Here is a 17,929-nt window from a genome sequence, read left to right as displayed (position 1 = left end):
TTGCTGCTTGTGGTTGCATAAGATATAGCTCTTTATATTGGTAGAATAAAAAAAAAATATTGTTTCCAGTGGCCATGACGGCATCAAGGCTATACGACATCAGTTTGCAAAGTTCAAGCTTGCCTTATAAATCTAACTTTCTCCACAGGTGTGTTCCCAACAAAACTGAAAATAGCTCGGGTGTGCCTGGTATACAAAGGAGGAAATTGAAATGATGTAACGAATTATCGAACTATATCCGTATTAGTTGTGTTTTTAAGGAATTCAAAGGAGTGTTTCATGGCAGGTTGGAAAACTTTTGCAGTGTTCAGTGTACATAATATTAGTAATCCGTCCAAGTATGGCTCTTTAAAAGTAGATGGACCGTTGAAGCTTTACTCGCGCTTCAGGAGAAAGTTTTAGTTAATATTTAGTGTAGAGCATATACACTTGGTCTTCAGCAGAATTGCGTGTTGCACGAAATTCTTTTAAGCAAGCTCAATATGTATGGATAGGTGGAACTGTCCTGAACCTGTTTAGAAAGTACTTAAGCAATAGACCTCATTATGTAAAATGCAATAATTTTCACTTCGCTTCTGTGTTACCCAAGTTGTGCCCCTGGAATCTATTTTAGGCCCACTTTTGTTTTTAGTTTGCATAAATGATGTTTGTAACATACCTGATACACCTGATTTGGCCATCTATGCTGATGATGCAAATATATTTTTCTCGTCCCAAACTTTACCAAGTTCAGAAACTACTGTAAACGACTATCTGGTGAAATTGCATGTTTGGATGCATGCAAATAAATTTAGCTTAACCTTGTCCAAAACCATTTATAATATTTTCAGACCGCCTAATGCCCCAACCCATTACTCTCTAAATACAAGGTTTGCTAACAAACATATGCAGCAGGTACCCTCTCAGAAGAACCACGATGTCTGGTTCAGTGAATGCTTATCCTGGAATGCACATATTTCTAAACTTTCCACAGATCTTAGCGGAACGGTTGGCTGTCTCTACAGAATCAGAGACATTTTACCTGTTTCACCAAAGTATCGGTGTGTTATGTTCAATTTTTTCTAATGACCTTATTGCGCACTGGTGTGGGTTCGAGAACTTCCAGCTATTATAAGAAGCATTTCATTTTGCAAAAAATGCACTTAGTGGTATTGAGGGCTGTCACGGCAGACCGGAAAACGTGTCAATGTCAACCTACTATGATAAAGCCGCGTCTACATATACCGCTTGTTATAATATATCTACAGCAATAGACTGTTCTTCGTCTCTCCTAACCCACTTCCTAGTAGATACCATCTCAGACAGCACAAAAACCTAGTCCTAGAAATAAGGCCAAACTACGGTTAACAGAAGCTTCATTACCAGATTCCAGTGATTCTCAATAACCCATTTCAATATTATTGTTTCAGTCTCTAAAAGCAGATATCAAAGAGACATAAAAGAGCAGTTCATACTTTATGACCTAGAATTATTATTTTTGTTTTGTTTTGTATTTAGTATATGCAAATTTTTGTCGTGGCATGTTACTGCACGAACATGTTCAGTGTTCGTTTTGCCCTGTGTTATTTCATTTTGAGTGTGTAGGGTAGATAATGTTTTTGAGCTTTATTCCTTTGCTGTTTATTCTCCAGTATATTTAATTATCACTGTTTGTTGTAATGCTCTGTTAGAATTTGTTTTCCGAGTTGCGCGCTGGTGTGTAGTGTATATGGGCTTTTTGACGTTAGGCCTAACCGTCTTTTGTTACAGTTTTTTTTCCTTCATGTAAGAGAAATAAAGTAGTGGATGTTCAGTTACAGGCAAATGAGCATGTATAATTGAAGCATCATCCCCCTGTAACGATAAATATTTTGCAAATACTCTGCGCACTACGCATTTGTTTTGGCATACACATGGGTACATCTCCGAGCAGGAGACTGACAGATAAGCTTTGGCACAACAAACTTCCGCCAGGATAACACTGCTAGCAAGCAGAGTCGTTCCCGTTTACAATCTGGCTGACCGCGTACCATCTGTGCAGCCCACAAAGTGCTTCGACATCACACGCGACTACAACAAATTAATCCATCAGGCATTATGAACGCCCTGAAAGCTGCTGAGGGCACATGCTGCTTAATCAGCGGTTTAGGCACCATGTGCATCTAACTGCAACCCGACATGCGCGCCGCTCATGGTGGTGGGTGTGTCCTTTCTGAACGGCTGGAGCAGATAAAGGCGCCCGCAGTTACATGCCGTGCTGAGCGCGATGTCCCAAATGAGCTGTGCCCTTCTTTCTCAATCACAAATGCTGCACAAAAGGTGCCGGACCCACCGCAGCGTTGTATACATCAGCAATATATACATGAAACCGCCTGCTGAAACAAATTTTAACGGCTTCTCAAAGCTGTATTGGGAGACGAAACTACGAAAGCATTGAATTCGGCGTGCTGATGTGAAGCGCTGTGAAACAATAGTATTCCATTTTACATATTGAGGTCTGTGGCGCAAGTACCTTCTGAGCAGGTTTAGGGGAGTCTCAAGTATTCCATACCCATTTAGTTTGCTGAAGAAAGTTTCATGCTGCGCGCAATTCTGCTACAGACCACTTAAATGTATATGCTCGGGACTCAATATTATCAATACCTTTTTCTTTAACACTAAGGACAGCTTGTTCGGTTGATCTAGTTTGTAAAATCCATACTCAGACCAGTCAATATTATTATGGACACTGCATTGGAAAACGTTTTCAATCTGCAATAAAATGCTGCTTCGAATTCCTTAGAAAACACAGATAATATAGAGATAGTTGATAATTTGTTACGTCATTTCTATTTCCTTCTTAATATACCGGCACACCCGAGCTATTTGTAGTTCATTTGAAAACACACCGGTGGTGAAAGTTATTATTATCAGACAAGATAGAACTTCGTAAACTGATGTCGATACATACTAACTGGGATATCCTTGATGGCGTCATGGTCGGCAGAAACAATGTTTTTTATTCTACCAATATATAGAGCGACCTCTTGTGCAAACACAGGCAGCTACACATAGAAATTATTAAGGGTTTAAAGTGGTCACGTATGGTGGCGTTTTATAAAGATTGATCCAAAGTGGGTTTTCTAGCTTATATTAAAACTGGTTTACGATGTTTTCCACATCAGTTCGACTAGTCGGGGAATGGGATATAACAGTTCCTGCATTATCTCCGCACTTGTGCTTGTTTACCAAATATTTTTCTCATGCCAAAAATTCTTGCCGTCATAATATTTTCTTGAGAAATGTTCTGTATAGTAACATAGTTTTGTTGCCTTAATGTCTTGTTTAATTTTTTTCTTAATTTCTAGAATTCAGTAAAAGGGTTGTACCATCATTGCATACCAAGCTATCGTACATTTAAGTTTTACCCTACAATTATTTATATAACTTCTTATGGGTCCATGGCTTTCTGGACTTTCAGTAGCTGCGCTTTACTTCAATTAAAAGAAATTGAGAGTTAAAACACTAAGCAAACATTCCAACAAATGTGTTTGCAAAGTTTACATCAGATATATCTTATACCCCTGCCACACGGGTACGAAAGATATCAGGCACATAATGCCTTAAACTGCTTAATGCCATCGCTTTCGTGGCCGGTGCTACACGCCGAGATGTAATTCCATGTAACTATTTGATGATGATGATCTAAAGTTAGAATAAATATTTTGCAAAGAACATAACACTTTTGTATTCGTTGTAATTTTTTTCAGTGTTAGAAAACTATAAGAATAAGGGTAATTTTTTTTAGCACGTGGTAATCATTTTTAGCCAACCGAACACTAATACTAGCCAGTAAGGGCCGTATGTATGGCCAAATACAGACTGTAAACCAAATGGCGCTTGTGCTATTGCAGTTTCTGCCAACTCATACGCGTTTTTTTTAACTATGTATTACTCATACGAGATATTTTTTAACTCTGTATTTCGAATGTGTTAGTTTTTAGTTCTTATATCTGTTTTTATATGCAAAATGTTTGCTAACTGGCATAACCGCTGGGCTCGAAAGTATTCATTCCATCATCGAACGAAGGTCGAATAAGTTGTGAACTGATTAGCTTGCGAATGACATTAGGAGGAATGCCATTAGATTTCGCGTATGTGGCACTATGCGAATGGCATTAACACTTAAGGCATTAGGTGCTTAATGTCATTTTTCATGCCCGTGTGGCAGCGGTATTACATACTTTATCAAATGGTGTTTTCAATAAGAATCGAAATTTGGCAGTATTTGTTTCGCAAATGTCTCTAGTTACCTCCTCAGCGCGTATGGAAACCAGATTATTGCGGTTTATAGAAAGAAAATAAAACATTGGGATATTATCTCTAATTTCAGAGGATAGCAGGCGAACTATCGTTTAAGAATACATCATATTTTTGACACAAGTGTTGAAAAGAGAAGCTGCAACAGCAGTAACTCTAGTTGGTAGAGATATAGTCTTTGTACAATCACAGGAAGCTATATTATTGTTAAGGTTTATTTACAAAGGGGTTCTGCACCTTAGCCTGATGTGCTAACCAAGATATAGTGAGCTTCCTCTTCTTCCACTTCTACTCCGGAGAGCCTCTTTTTGCACTTCCTTGTTCTCTTCTGTTCGCATGCCTGACATTTCCCCCTTCGCAGACGAAGCCCCTTGGCTGTCAGTCAGAGTCCCGAGCGAGAGTGGCAGCGCTTCATTCTTGCGACATGAACTACCTGTGTTTTCCGGGAGGGGCGACCTTGAGAACATTGGCGAGACACGACGTAGTTCAACTCATTGATGCGTTTGAGCACAATAAATGGGCCTGTGTAGTGCGACAACAGCTTCTGGGACAAACCACGCTTGCGGAGAGGTGTCCAGAGCCACACTAAGTCGCCGGGAAGGTAGGAGACATCCTGATGCCGACGATCGTAGCGCTGCTTAGAGCGGTCCTGCGAGGCCAGAGAAAGTAATCGGGTGACCCGACGAGCCTCTTCAGCGTGGCAGAGGGTTCTCGAAACAGACGGCTCGGTGTCGAGAGAGAACGGCAAAATGGTGTCAAGAGAACGTCGAGGCGGACGGGCGTAGAGGAGGAAACACGCGCACGTGCACTACACATCAAATACAAAAAAACCATTCGGTTGCTTACGTAGATGCGGCCGAATATGAAGAGATGGACCGCGGTTTCTGCGATTTGTGCGGTGACTGGGGCCCGTGAGTCCACGCCTACCAAAACCTTAGCTTCAGCTACTGTACGCACCAGAACCTCCGAGGCTGCAGAGGAAGCAGCCATCGCGCTGGCTATCGCTTCTGCCGAAGCAGATGTTATAGTCAGTGATTCCAAAATAGCCGTACGGAATTTCGGGAGGGGCCGTCTGTCGGCTACCGCCAGGAATATCCTTAAAAGCTACCGTCCAGTCCCTGGTAGGACGATAGAACTGGTATGGGTTCCGGCTCCCTCGGGCCAATCCCGGGAACGAGAAGGCTCACGAATATGCCCGAGGTTTCGTCGGCCGAGCGGTGAGCATCTCGTTTCCCGCGGGCGCGAGGGAGGGCTTGCTCTCGTTCCATGATATAACTCGCCATTTTAGCCTGGGAAGGCGCATCTTCCCTCCACCACACAATTCATTAAGCAAGGCCCAGGAGATACTCTGGCGCCAGCTACAAACCCGCTCCTTCCCCTGCACCAAAGTTTATTCATATATATTCAAAGAGCAGGTTGACCCTGAATGCAAAGAGTGTGACGTCGACGCTACTTTAGACCACATTAGATGGGGGTGCGGGGCCTATCCGCCACCCGTCGATTTGCTGCCAGCTCCATCTCTGGAGAAGTGGGAGGCCGTGCTGCGCTGCTCGGACCCGGCCATCCAGGCTCGGGTCACTGAGTGGGCCGAAGAGATCGCCGACAGGACGCAACTGGCGGCCATCTGGCGCGGCCAGCAATCAAACTGTACCTCTTAAAGCCGAATAAATGTTTTCCCATCCATCCATGTCTCATGCTTCGAGGTGTTATAGGCGTAAGTAATGAAAGGAAGCACGTCATCCCAGTTCTTGTGCCTCGAGTCAACATACATCGCAAGCATGTTCGTCAGTGTCCGCTTTGTACGTTCGACGAGGTCATTTGTCTGGGGTGGTACGGCGTAGAGTGACGCAACTGGCAAGTACAATAGCGCAGAAGCTGTTCCACAACATCTGCCGTAAACTGGCGGCCTCGGTCACTGATAATTACACGAGGAGGCCCATGACGGAGGACGACAGCGTGAAGAAGAAAGAACGAAACGTCAGCGGCGGTGGTGGAAGGGATAGCGGCACTTTCACAGTAACGCATGAGATGATCAACGCGCAAGATGACCCAGCGATTGCCTTTGGACGAGCGGGAAAACGGGCCTACACAAAATCGCCAGGTGCCATCTTTCTTTTTTACGAGAATCACAGGGGCGGCCCATGGGCTAGATGATTCCTGAATGATTCCTCTTTGCATCATATCACGGACCTGTTCGTCAATTATCTTACGTTCTGTTCGCATGCCTGACAATATTATTGAAGTCAGTGTGCTACAGTTATTATCGAATAAATTATTATTAGTATAGCTCTTTATTACACAACAAAACCGAAAAATTGGAGAATTCAACAGTAAACTTTCAAGAAACTTAACAAAATGCAATTTTTTTTGTCCAAGGTGTCTCTATATCACGATTACAACGGCATAGGACAATGATATGACTGAGTACTCAATATTGAGATCTGTCACCGAAATTTATTCTAATGCAAACTGCGGATAACATTTTTTCACGTACAAGGCAATACCACCACCTATCATGTTCGGGTAAATGAGCCCATGATGCCGGTAGTTTTTGGAGGAAAAATAATCATTTTGAAATTATAACCAGGTTTCGGTAAAGCAAATTACATGAAAGTGCAGTTTAACGACCCTACAAACTTAATCTGGTTCCACATACGTTCGGCTTATAAGTGGAACTTTTAAAAAAGTTCCACTTATTAAGGAGAACTTTTTTGAAAGTTCCACTTATAACTGAAAGCTATGTGGAACGGGATTAAGAGTTTAGTTACTCATCCGGACTGTCACATTTGTTTTTCATACTACGAACGTTAATCTGTAGGCCAGAGAATCTTCCTATGGATGTAACAAACTTGTCGTTAAAGCATCCTGTGTTGCAATTAAAGCAGTGAACGGACAGTCCATGAATATAAACCATAAAGGAAGCTATTATAGATGTCAACATCGGTTCTGCCACTTTAGAAAGTGATATTGACTGTGTCAGATTATTCATTCCTGCGTGAGAAACTTTTGCAGCCATTCGTCAACACAGATTTCCAGCTAAGTTCCTTTTTACGAGCAATGGTCGCTCCGAGATGTCGTTTGTTGGCATAATGTTCACTCACGTACATACGCCCGCATTCTGCATGTGAAACCAAGCTCCTTATTTGACGCCGAGTTTCTCGCCCAGATTCACTGCATTCAATATTTGCCTTCCAACCTTGATTTCTACATTGTTCTAGCGACCATACTGTTCAAGTTCTTTCCCTCTTAGAGATAAGCATTTGTTTTAGCTCTAACAATTTTATTTCAGCTTGCCAGCTTGCTAACTCTTTTCTTAGTGCTTTGATTTCAAAGCTGATACCTTCGTCTTGTCACAAGTATCGCTGCAAAACTTTCTTCATTGACTATCCTTTAGAGAAGGCATTTCACATTTGCAATTGCCCATTAGTTTCGATATTTAACCATCTTTCTACATTGAACAAGAGCGACAGAAAAGCCACAACACAAATATTCGAGTTTCGCAGTAGTGCGCAACGAAACTATGGGCTAAGAAACAAAAGATTCAATCGCACACCTGCAAAAACCAGACCGGATGGGATAATAGAGTTGCGTTCCTCTCGCGCACCACAACAAAACTACCGCATGTCCAGGAGTGCTGTCCATTTCCTAGGCAGCAGAATACATTTGGCGAATGGTGATTGGATGCCGATTATGCACCGGAATTGCAGATGATCTCCTGTAGCCAGGCAGACAGGGTTAGCCGTCGCAGTCCAAGGCAGCTCCACGACGTGTTGTGAGGTATAGGCGTTTACACTACAAAAAGCACTAGGAATAAGCACTTGCTTTACAATCACGCTCTCCCGAAAAATAATTTGAATTCTGCACGACGCTTAAGCACCACACATCTTTAAAATTGTGTACTTCTTGAGTGTTTGTGATGCAGCACTTTCGAGTGTTTGACCAAGCACTTAACCATATCATTATTGTCCTCAAAACGATCCATTACCATCACATCACCTCAGACTACACAACACAATTAGTTTTCTAAAGTGGCTTGAAACACTTTTTAAAACAAACAATCCCCATGCTTTTGGATATTTGTTTCAGACATGAAAATGCAGGGAATTCGATTAATATATTTGCAGCAGCCACGAACCTGAATAACGTGTATGTGGTCGCGAGGGGGGGGTACAAGAGACAAGACAATTGGTTTCATGCAGATGAGTAAATGCGCGAACATCACCGGCCCCGAACATTCTCTTAAGTGATTGCATCCTCAGACTCAACTGTCCTTAAGGGGAAGCATATTAAAAGGGAGCAGCATAGAAAATATGTCTCCTGCTAATAGTCATATTGTAACCCGCGCTGTGTCAGTTCTGGAGGGAGAAGAAGACGAAGTTCTGCGGAGTGCGCGTGGTTCTGGGACGCCGCTGCTTTTGCCTGGTGAAGCGCCTGCTCTCTGCCTCCTGTGCCTCAACCCCGTCCTTTGACTCTGTCCTTCTGGACTGCCATCCGGGTAGCGGTAGAACCCGTGACATTCTGGTGGAGACGCGGGGTAAATGCATCACAGCCCCTCAAAACCCGCTACTCTGAGTTCGCCCCCAAGTCTCAGCCACCGCCCCTTTGACCAGGACGCCGAGACTGAAGTTCATACAGACGCCAGCAACAAGGGCCTCGGAGCCGTGCTCATTCAAAAACAGAACGGGACCGAGCATGTAATCGCTTACGCAAGTCGAACATTATCGAAGGCGGGGGCTAACTACTCGACCACTGAAAAAGAATGTCTCGCGGTAGTTTGGGCGATTAATAAGTTCAGACCCTACTTGTACGGACGCCCATTTCAGGTGGTTACCGACCATCACTCACTATGTTGGCTCAGCACTCTGAGAGACCCTTCAGGTGTGGTGGTGGTAGAAAACATTTATATAGGACAAATACAGGAGGTTATGCGTGAGCTGACCCTGAAGGGGCCAACCCTCACGAACACTAGGTGGAGGTCCCTAGTTCGGGACGCCAGTGGCGTCTGCCGCCGCTCGGGCTCGCCCGACTAAGGCCCGTTGGGCCTTCAGGTCGGAGCAGCCGAGCAGGGTCGCCTCCCAGTCCTCCCGGGTTGGGTTGGGGTGAGGGGGGATAGCCGGATTTGAGGGGCAGGCCCACACCATGTGGTAGATGTCCGAAGACACCACCCCACAGTGCGGGCAGCTGCCAGAGAAAGCAGGGTCGAAGTGTTTTAGAGCTGCCGGGCACAGCAGTGTGTTTGTATAGAGGCGGAGTAAGAGCCGCTCATCCGCCTTTGAAAGGCCTTTACATGGGCGGGGGTAAAGGCTGTGGCTAGATTGGTAATAATTTACGATATCTTTGAATGTATAAGCCGGATTAGGATCAGCGTCCAGGTCGGAGGGGGAGGAGGAGGAAACTTCCCGGAGAGAGAGCGCGCGGGCGGCGGCGTCGGCAGCCTCGTTTCCAGCCAGCCCCTGATGAGCAGGAGCCCAAATAATATATTGGGTAGCGGGGTCCCCAATGTAGGAGCTATTTTGAAGTATTCGGTAGGCTAGATAAGGGGTCCAGCCCTGTTCGACATTCCGACAGGCCCCTCGCGAGTCGGAAATTATATATTTCGAGTCAGAGTGGGAAGCAGCCAATGCTATGGCGACCTCCTCCGCATGAGTTATGTTGCGGGCCCTGAAGCTAAGACCGTTGACTGTTTTCGCCTCGTGGACGACTGCGGCCGTGTACCACCCCCCATGGTGCGGGCCAGAGGCGTCCACATAAAAAACGCCGGGTTTAGAACCATAATGGTGTGCCAGGGCTTCCGCCCGCGCCAGGCGTCTGCCATCATGGTCTTCGCGTGCCATTTTAGCGGGAAGAGGGCGTACGCGGAGGGCGCATCTCCACGGCGCTGGAATGCGTGCCCGTTCTTCCATAAGTGTCGTATGTTTGATGTGGAGCCGGGCAAGAAGGCGGCGGCCCGACTGCGTCTGCGACAAACGCGTATATTGATTTGTGAGGTGCGCTTCCCTCAATTCCCTGAAGGTGTTCACCATTCCCAGTGCCATGAGGCGCTGGTTTGAGGTAGTCACCGGAATATCGAGGGCCCGCTTATAGATTTTGCGGAGAATGACCTCGAGGGCATCCTCATCTTGCTTCCGCAGGTGGAGATATGGAGTCGAATAAAGGATTCGACTGGTTACGAAGGCGTTTGCCAGCCGCAAGGCATCCTTGCTTCGTAACCCCCCGCGTTTATTGGAAACCCGGCGGACCATGCGGCCCACCTGGTCCCCCACCTTGCGGAGTTTAGCCGACGTGGTGTCTGGCTTGCGGTGTTGGTGAATGAAGAGTCCTAGTACTCGGACTTCTTGTGTTTCTGGAATTGGACCTGATTGAAGAGTAAGTTGAATTTTAGTAGTGCATTTTGGAGAGGGGCGGATGTGCACAAATTCCGATTTCTGTGGGGAGCATTGAAGGCCGCAGCGGCTAGCATAGCGCTCTACTATAGTCGCCGCCTGCTGCAGGCTGGCCTCAATGTCTCCAAGTGAGCCCTGTGTAGCCCACAGGGTGATGTCGTCGGCGTACAGAGCATGCTGCACGCCCTAGACAGCACCCAGCTGGGCCGGCAGACGCATCATGGCCAAATTGAATAGCAGGGGAGAAAGCACTGCGCCTTGCGGCGTTCCCCTGGTACCTAGGGGGAAGGGGCCGTGTTCGTTATCCTGAATGCGGATGTAAGATTGGCGGTCTGTGAGGAATTGGCGGATATATTGGAAGGCACGGTGGCCACAGTTGGTTTGACTTAAATGAGTGAGAATAATATCATGCGTTACATTGTCGAAAGCCCCCTTAAGGTCCAGGGCGAGTACGACCCTGTCGTTATGAGGGCACTCGAGGGGGTCAAGGACTTCACGATGTAGTTGAAGCAAGACATCCTGTGCGGATCTGTGTGGGCGAAATCCGTACATGGTGTCCGCGAAGATATGTTGTGTCTCAAGGTACTCAGACAACCGGTCCCGCACCATCGTCTCCATAAGTTTGCCCACACAAGAGGTAAGAGAGATGGGGCGAAGGTTGTCCGTGTTTATTGCTTTGCCGGCCTTTGGTATGAATGTGACCACAGCGGTTTTCCAATCAATGGGGAGTGGCGTATCTCCTCGCCATATTGCATTGATGTAGTCCAATAAAGTGGTATAAGCTGAGTCAGGAAGGTTAGCTAGTAAATTTAACAGTGATTTTGTCCCGGCCAGGTGCAGTACCACGTTTCATTTTGCCCAGGGCTGCCCGTAAGTCGTGGAGCTTAAACGGCTGATCAAGCTCAGCGTTCTCAGAGCCTGCATAAGAGTACGCCTGCCCACGGGTGTCCTGTATGTTGCACAAATATCGGTCCCTGAGTTTGTGCGCGAGTTGTGTAGTATTATTAGAGAAGGTGTGGATTACACGCTGAAGATGTTTTTGTGTTTCTCTACGGGTCTGAGTTGGATCAATGAGGGCGCGAAAGAGGCGCCATGTGTTTCGGCTGGACATTTGACGCGCTGCCGTGTTGCACCTATCCACCCAGTTAGAGTCGGCGAGCTGGACCGCATACTCAGCCGCTCGCTGGGTGAGCTCGGCAATTCGAGCTTTAAGGTTTCTGTTATGTTTCTGCCGGCGCCATCGGCGGACGAGGGAGTGCCGAGCTTCCCAGAGGTGGAGTAGGTGGTTGTCCACATCCGATACCACCTCTGAAAGCTGAATCTGAGTTTCGGTGGAGCGAAGGTGTGAAACCAAATGCTGGGACCATGAGGTGTACCCTTGCTCTGTAATGGATGTTGTGTTGTCGAAATTTTGTCTGAATTTCGTCCAATCTGGGAGACGGGCTTGTGTTGTGGGTTTAGAGAGTGGACGAGTTCTGATTGTGGTATTGATAATGCATGGGTCGCTGCCGAGGGTTTCCTCGGTGTTGACCCAGTCTGCATGTTGGATGTTATAAGTAAAGGTGAGGTCCGGACAGGTGTCCCTTGTCACGGAGTTACCAAGTCGGGTTGGGTGGACGGGGTCAGTGTGAAGAGTGAGGCCCAGCGTGGACGCAAGCTCCGCCAACATGCGCCCTCGCTTTTCTTCACGGTGGTAGCCCCAAAGCCGACTGGGGGCGTTAAAGTCGCCTACAATCAGGAGGGGGTCTCGACCCGCGACTCTCAGCGCTCGGCTGAAGAGCTCTGAAAAAGAAATGTGTTGCAGTTTAGGAGGACAGTATACATTGACAATGTGAAGTGGTGGGTCCTGCTTGCGGAGAGGGAGGAGAGTCACCATCACATAGGAATATACAATTTGGAGGTCGAGGTCGACAAGATTAGCTGTATAATTTTTGTGGACACAAAGACAAGTCGAGGGGTCTTGTTGGAATGTCGTATAGCTTGTGAGTGCGGCGCCCATCCCTGGCTCTTGGAGGGCTACCACGGCTGGTAAGCATTCAAAAGTTGCGAGGTAAAGACGAAAGTTGGCCCGCTTACAGCGAGCACGGAAACCTTTGCAGTTCCACTGTGTTATTGTAAATGGGGAAGCCAAGTTTGAAGGTCGAAAGCGCCTACATTTAGGGGGCCCCGCCATCATTAGGATTAAATATAAATTTGGAGGGAGCGACTACCTCAGAGCCAGCACCCAAAGGCTGGGCATGGAGCTCAGTCCCTGGGTGAGGGGCAGCTTCCTCGGAGTCCGAGTCTATGACTCGACGGCTTGTTTTGGGAAGTCGAGAGGACACAACCCGAAGGGGTCCCGATCGTCGGAGAAGGCGAGCATTTTCACTGACATGTTTTGAAATCATAGCCGGAACAGTCTCCATGACCTTGGTCAGGACCTGCTCCATTGCTGCACTGATCATTGAGGTAAGTTTCATAGTCAGGCGGGCCTCCATCTCAGCAAGGACCGCCGGGAAGGCTGGTGATGATGCCACCGGCTCGCTCTCCATGTTCTCCGGGCTAGGAGGGCAGGGAGGATTAGAAGCCAATCTGCTTTCTAAAGCTTGAATTTTGGTAAGCAGCATCTCATTTTGGGCCCGGATTTCTGCCATCTGTTTTTGGAGCTCGATATCAACGTGAGAATGGGAGGGAGGGGGAGGAGAGGAGGCAACCCCACCCATGCCACTCACCTGTTTGTCATTTTTCACGGCACGGGCCCAAGCGTCAGCTGTGCCATCCGTCTTGTTAGTATGGGCTTTGTGGCCTTTTCCCCCATTCGGTGGTGGCGGAGGCGTCTGTCCCTTGGCGCCACCTCCGTCAGGGGACTCTTGCTGCTTTTCCGCTGTGATGTTGGTCTGACGTTTTGCGATGTCTTTGGTTGTGGCGCCGGAGTGTTTTGGCTTCCCGTCAGAATGCCGTGTTGCTGCAGGCCCCGAGCGCTTGGCCGTAGAGGGCGAGCGGAATTTCCTCGAGCACTCAGGAGAGTTTGTTGGGTGCCCGAACCCACACGTCGCACATTTCGGCTGACAGTCGTGAGGAGCCCGCACCCCCTCCACTGCCGGCACTTTTTGGTCACACAGGCCGCAGTTTTCACCATTCGGGTTGGGACATGTGTCCGCCCGGTGTCCAACTGTGCCGCACTTCACACATGCCGGAATTGTTCTTTTGTATGCCCGGACCAGGGCAATTTCTGAATTGTAATGCACATACCGAGGCACACTCTTCAAGGCGAAGGTGAGCTGGGCCGCGTTGGAGGTGCCGTATTTTCGGATGTCGACGATCTCTCCGGCTCGCCATTGAATTTTTTGTTGCAGGGACGCAGTGGTCTCGCAGCTCGCTACGGTGATGACACCTTTAGAAACATTGTCGGTTTGCTTAAGATGGCCCCGCATGGCAATGGAGCCTTTCGGAGAGGCAAGTTGAAATTCGCCAATGAGGCGATCTGCCACGTCGGCAACCGGGGTGCCCGTGACAACGAGATTTTGCTCCCATGAAGGAAGCAGAGTGAGAGTAGCTGCTGCCGACTCACCCAGTAGGGCCTTGAAAGCTTCTCCCAACTGACCGCATTGATACAAATCCCGGAGGGCCACCGGTGTGCTGGGTTTGAGGACGACTTGATAGTCATCCGGATGGAATCTTGGAAGTGGTCTGGGCTTCCACTTCGGTGTCGGCTTATGAGCTGAACCGCTTTGGGACGCATCCTCGCGCTGGACGCCATTTTGCTGATTTGAGAGCGCTGACTTCGCTGACGCGGCGGAGGACGCTATCTTGGCTCGTCGCTGGGAGCGGCGTTCCACGAGCTTGAACAGATTTTCATGCCGGAGAGCTGATCCCGGCGGAAGCTCTTCAGTTGGGGCAACCGGGACCGTGGACCAGGCCATAGTCTCGGGATCGTAGCCTCGCTGAGCTTGCAGAGCGGCCATATTCTCCGGAAGGGCTCCTCGGCTCGGAGACGGCGTCAGCCGCCGGGCGGAGGAGGCAGCCGCGGCAGCGCGGCCTGGGCCAGACGCTTTTCGGCGAATTTCAGCCCCGCTTGGGTCGGCGGGTCGCAGTTCGCGGCGAGAGGCACCGGAGCCGACGGAAAACACGTCAGCCCTTGGTGCGCGCTCGAGGTGAACTCCCACCCTTCAGGGCGACTTGCACGGTGGGCCCTTCGGTTGCAAGAATTCGATGCTACAATAGTTATAAGTCCGGTCGCAGGCACACAGATGCTGACTGCCTCTCGAGAGCCCCTATAGAATCAACATCTGACGGTAAAGACGACGAGTATGAAGATGCTTTTATAGGTACCATAAGCACGGTCGATATGGCAGCACGGCAGCGACACGACACTGAACTCCGTGAAGTAATCGCCCATCTGGAAGGTCAAGAAGGCACCATTCCACGCGTCTTCTTGCGTGTTCTACCTGCATTACGTCTTCGCAACAATGTACTATACAAAAAGAGCTTCACAGCGAGTGCGAGGTCTTGGCTACTGGTTATTCCGGCTGACCTACGTAATGAAATTATGGACGCCTGTCATGACGACCCAACTTCCGGGCATTTGGGATACAGCCGAACACTCGCACGAATTCGTTCCAAGTATTACTGGCCTCAACTTGCTAACACTGTTCGTCACTATACCAGGACCTGCCGCGAATGTCAAAGACGTAAGACTCCGCCCGTACAACCCGCAGGACATCTTCACCCTATTCCGCCGCCTATGACTCCGTTCCAGGAGGTAGGCATGGACCTGCTAGGACCTTTCCCTACGTCCAACTCGGGACACCGCTGGATTGCTGTTGCTACGGATTACCTCACACGGTATGCTGAATCGCGAGCTTTACCTTCTGCAACAGCGGCTGATGTAGCGAAGTTTTTCGTCGAGTCCATCGTCCTGCGTCACGGTGCTCCCGAAGTCTTGATCACAGATCGCGGTGCCGCGTTCGTGTCCCAGCTAATGGCGGAGATCTTGCGTTTAAGCAACACGCACCACCGCAAAACTACCGCATACCACCCCCAAACGAATGGGCTCACAGAGCGCCTTAATAAGACTATGGCCGACATGATATCTATGTATGTGGACGTCGAGCATCGTACATGGGACGACATTCTCCCCTACGTAACTTTCGCTTACAACACCGCAACTCAGGAAACAACCGGGTTTTCGCCGTTCTGCCTGGTGCATGGCCGAGAGGTGATTACCATGCTTGACTCCATGCTTCCCCATGAGCCGGAGGCCTACTCTTACGACGATGTCCAACTGGTAACCCAGCACGCAGAAGAAGCCCGACAGTTGGCACGACTACGCATCCAAGACCGCCAGCACGTCGATGCACGCAGGTACAACCTCCGGCATCGTGAAGTTCATTTTGCACCTGGTGATAAAGTGTGGGTGTGGACTCCCGTTCGCCTTTGCAGTCTCAGCGAGAAGCTGCTAAAACGTTACTTTGGCCCATACGAGGTCGTTCGCCGTATAAGCGACGTAAATTACGAGGTGATTCCGATTGTTCCAAGCACATCTCGTCGGCCCCCTCATCCTGAAGTGGTGCATGTGGTTCGCCTCAAAACTTACTGTGAACGCTAGAACCACGTATTCTGACTCTGAGTTCTGCTCGATTTAACGTTTCAGTTACGCTGGAGCGCGCATCGGGACGATGCGCCTTTCAGGGGGAGGAGTAGTGTAACCCGCGCTAACTGTGTCAGTTCTGGAGGGAGAAGAAGACGAAGTTCTGCGGAGTGCGCGTGGTTCTGGGACGCCGCTGCTTTTGCCTGGTAAAGCGCCTGCTCTCTGCCTCCTGTGCCTCAACCCCGTCCTTTGACTCTGTCCTTCTGGACTGCCGTCCGAGTAGCGGTAGAACCCGTGACAATATAGTATGATCTCAAGTGTAAGGTAGCCTACATTTTCTTTGTAGGGATCGTAAACCTGACCTTGTTCCAGAAGATTCCCTTTTACATTTCATTAGGTCTCAAAACACTACTTTGGCGCTAATAGACTAAAAGAGGGAGAAGCCAGCGACAAAACCGAAAAGCAAAAGGGCCCTGCTTTTTGCACCAGTCTGCCGCCTGCCGCACGGGCAGTCTTATCACTAACGTCATCAAGATGGTGTTGAGATACGGCCGCTAAATGTCGATTAGTTTACCTGCTTCCATAAGCACTTCAAAGCCACAAATTCCTCAAGCGACAACACTGCTCCTATGTCGGAGGAAAAAGTGACCCCAAATATGAACGGAGACTCATGATATTGATCCCGAGTATCCAATATTTGCAGAGTAACCATCAATGGAGCTGAAACATGGAGGCTAACAAAAAGGGTTCTAGTTAAGTTGAGGACATGTTAGGGGGCTATGGAGAAAACAATGGTAGGTGTAACAAGAGAAACGAAGCATGGAGATGGAACAGAAATTACTGTGGTATCTGACATTTTTGCCGAAATCAAGAAGAAATGGGGATGGCTAAGGTATGTAATGCGGATAGGATAACTGACGGTAAGCAACGTCTAAGAGTAATCAACTGGATACAAAGAGAGGGAAAGCGCGGCAGGAGGTGGGTGTCTATGAGGTTAGAGCATCGAAGTGGTCAGGTGAGTGAGGCTGCCAAAGGTCCGTATTATTTGTAGGAAGGTGAGAGAGATCTTCGAGGTGCAGTGGGTATGAACAACGTGCTGCAGTTTTTTATTTAAATTTGTTTATTTGTTTCCAGAATAAAAACACATTCTCAGACAGCATTTACAGAATAGAAATAGTTACTCAAATCACAAGTCTCAAACCTGTAGCCAGCACATGAAAGCAAATTCCTTTGAATTCTCTTTACATTTATGGATCTGCAGTCATCCCTAGCCACTGTGTTGGCTTCCTAGCAGGTTAACCGCACATGCAGTCGGTCTAATAAATACACTGTTTGTCTTTAGCCTTAGCGGTCTTGTATTATCATCTTTTAAAGTGCCGCCTGCTTACCTCTCATTGCAAGCATATAATCAGTTGATACATAAGTATATTTTATTTGTACCTTTTTTTACGTGCAATAGCTCATACTTCTAAAGCAAATAAAAGAAGTAAAATTGGCTTCATAATGGTCATACAGACCTGCAGGGTTATGTGCTCTTTCTTAAGGAAGCCGCCTTCAACTCGGCCCTGAAAGGAGGCTTTATGATTAGAACATAAGAAATAACTCTCCAGCGCAGCCACAGGTCTTCTTGGGAGAGAGTTCGCACGTGTGCCGATGCGCCTCATATACACCCAAAGAGTCATTAATCTAGGCTATGATC

Source organism: Amblyomma maculatum, chromosome 10 (genome assembly GCF_055883805.1).
Source record: "Amblyomma maculatum isolate TAMU_Amacu chromosome 10, ASM5588380v1, whole genome shotgun sequence".
In the NCBI taxonomy this organism is placed as follows: domain Eukaryota; kingdom Metazoa; phylum Arthropoda; class Arachnida; order Ixodida; family Ixodidae; genus Amblyomma; species Amblyomma maculatum.
The sequence above is the reverse complement of the archived record's forward strand: the minus strand, read 5'-3'. Positions refer to the sequence as shown.